The sequence below is a fragment of the Panicum virgatum genome, chromosome 6N (assembly GCF_016808335.1).
Source record: "Panicum virgatum strain AP13 chromosome 6N, P.virgatum_v5, whole genome shotgun sequence".
NCBI classification, from domain to species: domain Eukaryota; kingdom Viridiplantae; phylum Streptophyta; class Magnoliopsida; order Poales; family Poaceae; genus Panicum; species Panicum virgatum.
Window position 1 is genome coordinate 43,838,902 of NC_053150.1, and position 6,219 is coordinate 43,845,120.

The 6,219-nt window shown below is 49.2% G+C and overlaps 1 long non-coding RNA gene across 1 annotated transcript; it reads right to left on the reverse strand.

Moving 5' to 3' along the window:
- Positions 1-4,598: 4,598 nt before the first annotated feature.
- Positions 4,599-5,781, reverse strand: LOC120677306. The gene is made up of 2 exons (XR_005676257.1): positions 5,707-5,781; positions 4,599-4,997 (listed from the first exon to the last, which is right to left on the reverse strand). It is a non-coding gene; the product is annotated as an uncharacterized LOC120677306 (long non-coding RNA).
- Between the last annotated feature and the right edge of the window lie 438 nt (positions 5,782-6,219).

Consider the following 6,219-nt stretch of genomic DNA (forward strand, 5'->3'; position numbering starts at 1 on the left):
GGACATGAAGCGAACGCTTCAAACCCCAATGCAAACATGCTACGGGCAACGGGGCAAGTACGCACGCAGCACAAGTAAACGCTCCGGTGTGGCGTCCAAACAATACTTCTTGCTCTTTTCTACTCGGGGCGTCACGGAGTACGGACGTTCGGCCTGCATCGTCATCGCTTTTGCTTAGACCATTTCGTGCGTACGCAACACTCTGCTATACTTTCCTTCAAAAAAAAACACTCTGCTATACTTTATACCGGGTCTGGCTGGAGATATTCAGAGGTGTACGGTGCCCTATCATCTCTGAAATGATCCGCTACTGGATCGCACGCAACACGGAGATCGGAGATGGAGAGGTCATTGCCGGATGTGCATGCACTACTTGTACAGAATAGGCTTTTGTTCTAGGCCATTTGTCCCGGCTGTCTTTGGACCCGGGATAATAGGTGGTTTTTGTCCCGGGTCCAAAGGCTAGCCAGGCCAGCGGGGGAGACAGGGGCCTTTTGTCCCAGTTGGAGGTACCAACCCGGACAAAAAGTCCCGGTTGGTGGCTCCACCCGGGACAAAAGTCCCAACCCTTTTATCCCGGTTGGTGACACCAACCCGGACAAAAGAACCCTTTTGTCCCGGTTGGTGTTACCAACCCGGATAAAAGGCCACTCCACGTGATAGTTCAAAAGGAAGTTATTCTTTACTGAGTCATATGTACTACTTAGGTGAGTTGGTAAGGAAGCCATGCGCTAGGCAATAGGTCTTGGGTTCGAATCCCGCAGGGCGCAAATATTTTTTTAGCGCGAGTGACCTTTTGTCCCGGTTCTACCACCCGGGACAAAAACCTCTAGGAGTTTTTGTCCCGGCGGCCGAATCCCGGTTCCAAAACCGGAACAAATAAACCTTTGGAACCGAGACAAATAGCCCAATCTGTAGTAGTGATGGCTGCTCTTGCACACCGCTAGCTTCGTCATACGGGTTCTTTACGAGCTGGGTGAAAACATGTACATACTTGGCTTCTGTCCTAACAACCAAAGGCACATCAAATCGCTCTAGCATCTAGAAAAAAAGGATGGTCATTCGGGAGGAGACATAGTAGCCGGCATTCAGTTTTATGACTTCAACAAGGAAGTAGCTTACGACCTTCGTCTTTGGAATCTTTTGGTCTTGTTGGTTTCCTTCCATTCTATTTCATTCTACAAAAGAATCGTTTATGCATGGTGTACTAAATAAATCCTATTTGCAAAACTTTTTCAGGAATGGGTGTAACTTTTTGCGGCGAATCTAATGATGGTAATTAATCGATGATTTGCTACAGTAACCATCCTCTAATCGCGCGGTCAAAGACCTCATTAGATTCTTCAAAGTCACTAACGCGGGGTTCTGAAGTTGGTTTTGTAAACTGGTTTTGTTTGACACCGTAATTAGCGGTCAAAATGTCACTATTCACTAGCACGCTGTAGCGCAGCACAAGCCAGACAGGGCCAAGCTCCCATTCCTTTCCTACAAAAAAAACTCCCATTTCTGTAGTAGCGGCCGATGTTTTGTCTGGTCTAGAACACATCTAGTGGTTCCGGTGCTACTTGGTCTTTTCGAATGTTCCCCCACGACCAAGGGGACGTGTTCAGTTTGTCAGCACGTAAAATTCACATGCTTATTAGTGACGACCCGTTGTCATGTGCCTGTCCTCAATCAGAACGGATCGTTCTTACTTTTCACACTTCTTTTTTTAAGAAAAAGGAGGACGCGTAGATCGATCATAGTTACACACACGCCCCTGCAAATACGCACCTAGTTGGATTGAGTGCTGTTCGGATGTAACTTGAATTTGAACTAGATTATTACGAAGCTTCCAGGGAAACAAAACGGTGAGGCACCCGTACGAACTAAGGGTGCCTTTGGTTGGGATTTTGAACTTGCTTTTGCAAAAGCAAAAGCCAAAAGCTAACCAAAGGGCACAAAAACCACAGCTACTTCTACCTAAAAGCTGCTTTTGCTCTAGTACAAAGTGAAAGCACCTCCACTCCTGCTTTTAGCCGCTTTTGGGTCAAATATTTACCCACCTGCCACTTGTTATGATGGATACCGGTTCGCATTCTTTCTTTTCCGTCGTGAGTTCCTCCCTCTCGCGACCCTCTACGCCTGCTCACCGGCGTCGCTCCGCCTGCTTGCCGGCGCCCCGCTGCTCGCTTGCCCCGCCACTACCGCTAGTTCGCCCCGCCGCCGCGAGCTCGCCCCACCGCCACTGCTAGGTCTTTCCGCTGTCAGCTCGCCCCGCCGCCACGGCGACAGCGAGCTCGCCATGCCACCCCGCCACCTCGAGCTCGCCCTGCCGCCGCCGCGAGGCCACCCCGCTGTCGCCGTCAGCTCGCCCCGCCGCCGCGCGAGGCCACAGGACATAAGGACATAAAATTGAAGCCACAGGTGGATGCAAGTAAGGTACTAGATTATAAGTTATCACATAAGGACATAAGGTTGAAGCCACAGGTGGATGCAAGTAAGGTACTAGCTTAGTCAATCGTTGTGTGGAAAGATTTTTGGTAAAGACAGGGGGGAAAACAGAAAATGCCAAAATAGCAGTTAGTATTTTGCTATCCCTGGTAGAAAAGTTTGGGTCTCGACTAGAATTTGTGAAAGAAAAAAAATGAGATTGCAGCTTTGAACATCCATTCTCTTTGAAGAATCATAAAGCATGATCTACTTGTTGAAGCAAACAAACATATAGACCTTGGAAGACAGTCGATCTTAAGATAGTTTTGATTGATCTAATCGCACTCCAGTATACAAATGATTATTATAGCTTCAAAGAAATTTGGAAGACAAGAGGTAACCCCTGCCGGCTCCAGGCTGGGGTTGCATATAAATATCTCAAAATCATCCGTCAAATATTTATTTGAAATTCAGTTTTTCGCACTTAAAAACGGACTATCCGCTTTATTACAAGGGATGGATCAACCAGCATCGCTCTCCTGGCGACTCGGGGGGCGATCATAGCGCCGCCATAAACTCCTGCTCCAGGTCGCCTCTGATGGCTGGCGGCAGTGGCGGTGACTATCTGGGCAGCGGCGGCGGTGGCCACGACTCTGTCAAAACTGGCTTAGCTAGCCGCCGCCTCCTCTCGTCCTCCACCTCCCTCCCCCAGCCTTCAAACTTTTTGGGGTCCCCCGACCGCTTGGATGTTTTGCCGCCGACCGCGGGGGGCGGATCTGGCCTCCCCCGAGCCAGATTTGGGGTCCCCCAAGCTGGTTCTAGCCACTCTCGGCGGTGCTGCTGTGGCCTGCTTTGCTCCCTCTCGTGCAACGGACGTCATGTCGGGCCTCCCCCCTCACGCAAGGGTGTCGTCCGCCCCTTGGTGGCCTAGTGGGTCGGAGGCATCCTCCTCGCCCTTTGCCTTCTGCCCCGCGTGGTTGGTCGGGAGGCGCAGTTTGGTGCGCCACTGTCTTCCTAGCGGCTGGATCCCCCCCCGGCCTTCGGTTGGATGCGTTGGATACGCCTCAGCCAGGCCCCTCCCCCTTTCACCGATTGGTCGGTTGGGGGTGTGGGCGCATGGCCAAAGTGCGCTCCGCACGGGTGTACTTTGCTTGGTAGCTTCGCTTGGGTGCCCTGCCCTTGCTTGGCGGTGGGGTTTTAGCCTCGAACCACTTTTGGTGGCATTTCTTCGGTCACTTGGTGGTGTTCTGAAGGTTTCTTCTGACTCTGGGAGGGAGCGGGGTGTATGCGAAAGTCGTAGGCCTGCTTGCGGTCCAATGACGGTCTTGCCCTCATGCGCTGTTTACCTTCTTGAAGGCTTCATCCCCCCGGACCCCCCTCCCCCCTCCTCTCTTTCCTCCCCTACAGTGAGCTTTCCAGGTGAAAAATCATGACCATGGTGGTCGGGCGACGACGGGGCCTATGGTGTCACCCCCTTCCTTGAGGTATCGTTCTGGAAGCTCTGCTCGTTGTCATTGGAATTGTTCCCGAACTCTGGCCCTCCCGTTTGTGCTGGTGGTGGTCGCCTTTTCTCCTCGGGGAGTTCTTGGTTCTGCACCTGCTTTCGCTTCATTTTGTCCACATTGTCCGCGTTGAATAGGTTGTCGTCTGGCGGATGTTTTGCCGCCTGTCTTAGATGGTGGATGCTTTGCTGCCATCGTCGTGTCGGTGATCGTTTTGGGCGGATGCTTTGCCACCATGATTGTGTTGGTCGGGTGGATGCTTCTGCCATCTTTGAGTTTGGAGACCTTATGCACCTTGTCGATGTTGTATCCTTTTTGCATGTTCAGTTGTGTGGTCGTGTCTAGGTTTATAGGTTGTGTGTTTCCTCCATTTTTCTTGTTGTTCTTGTTTGGTGTTGGGATCGTTTGCCACATGCTAGTGGTGATTTGTAACCGCCTTAATAGCCTCTGCCTATTAAAGTTTTTTTATCGTATTGCTCTCCTCTTAATGAAATACGTGCTCAGGCATGTTCAAAAAAAAAAGATTCTACGAGCGTAGAAGTCATATATAGCGAATGGTTATATTTCACTCCCATATTGGACGACGATGATCAGAAGAGTCGCATGGGTGGTGCACTACAATACTAGCTAGTGTAATAAGATTGATACTCATCAAAGGCTGCAACTGCAAGAGAATCGTGGGAATACATCATCATTATATACCATTAATTCATTAGGATAATGTAATGCTTGACACTTAACATTCTCCAGCAGACACGCAACAAATAGAGAGAGAAAAAACTGAGAGAGATGCTAACCTGTCATGGCTAGCTGGCTCAAGACAACCAGCTTGATTGGGCAATTTTTTTTCATGGTCACAGATGAAAGTTCTGCAGACAGATTATCTCGGGCCCTTTCATGCTGTACGCGTTCCTTTTATATATCACTGTCGTCCCAGTAGCTACGAAAATGATATCCCAATAACAAAATATATAGCACGTTCCATTATAGGTCTATAAAACACCGGCCACCCGCACAGTTCCCAACTGATAAGGATCCAGTGGCTATCTGTTTCTCTATCTGTACGAAGCAATCAAGCAACGCCTGTATGCAAACATTATTTACAAATATTTGTCAAAATTATCAGAAACAGCTGTACAACGCTTGCAAACAGATTTCTCTACTTCTATAATCTACAACTAAGCATGAATTAATCAGGGCACTGCTGGCTTATATAAATTAAGGACTCATCTCAATTCCCATTTCGTTTTTTTTTTTGTGCTCGTCTTCGAGCAAGATGGGCCACGTTTCCAGCTTCTCAATATTTGGTGACGGAATCACGGAGACAAAAAAAAAATGAAAAAAATCCATTCAGGTATCTGTCAGGCGCTTGGTCATTATGATTAGGAGTAGTTTAGTGTGACGATTTTTGTAAGCTGATCTGGAGTAAGAGATCACACACGCTTTGCAGAAGGGGAGGGACGACGAGGGAGAAGTTAACCTAACTTTAGCATGTGTGCTGTGTGTGCGCTTCTGCAGTTACGTTCCCTACTTCCCTTGGTTGGTAGTATGAGGGAAGGGAGGTTGAAAATTTAGCAGCAGCAGTTGGTGAAGACGTGAAACCGAGTGAACCGCGTGATGACTGATGATCAGTGACTTCGGAAGTGGAAGGTAAAAACGTGGAGCGGAATCAGTTTACTGAAAGGTAAAAGACTCTTTTTAAAGAGAAAAAAAGGTAAAAGACTCTGTCTACAAGCTGGAATGGCACGCGAAAATGAGGCAGCGTAACAAACGGCGGGAAAAAGGAAGGCACCTCTGCAGCAGGCCAGCAGCTCGGCCGGTTGCTTCCGTTTCGTGTCCGCTTCCCATGGTGGGTGATAGGGACCGAAGCCGGCGACCAGAGGGGGGTGAATGGCAGCCGATCAAAATTTCGTCGAAATTCGAATTGTCGGCCTATATCCCAAAACCACCGCAAACCCTCGAACCTAGGTCAGCGAGAATAATTATGAACAAGCTATCTCGAAGCAAAAGACTCGAGTCGCAAAGCGGAAGCTAAAGCGAGAGAAACTTCTCAAATCGAATCTGCTCAGGCACAGACCGGTCTGACCGGTATAGAGGACCGGTCTGACCGGTCAAGCAGTTCAAAAACAGGCAGACCGGTCTGACCGGTCTCGCCAACCGATCTGACCGGTGGCGTCCAGAAAACCCCGAAAATTCAGTTCCAAAACCATGAATCGAGAGCAAATCACGTCCAAATTGGATGAAACTTGGAGGATAGCTTCGTCCCTACCCCAAGAGTGTATCCCCAAGAAATCTCACCCTAAAG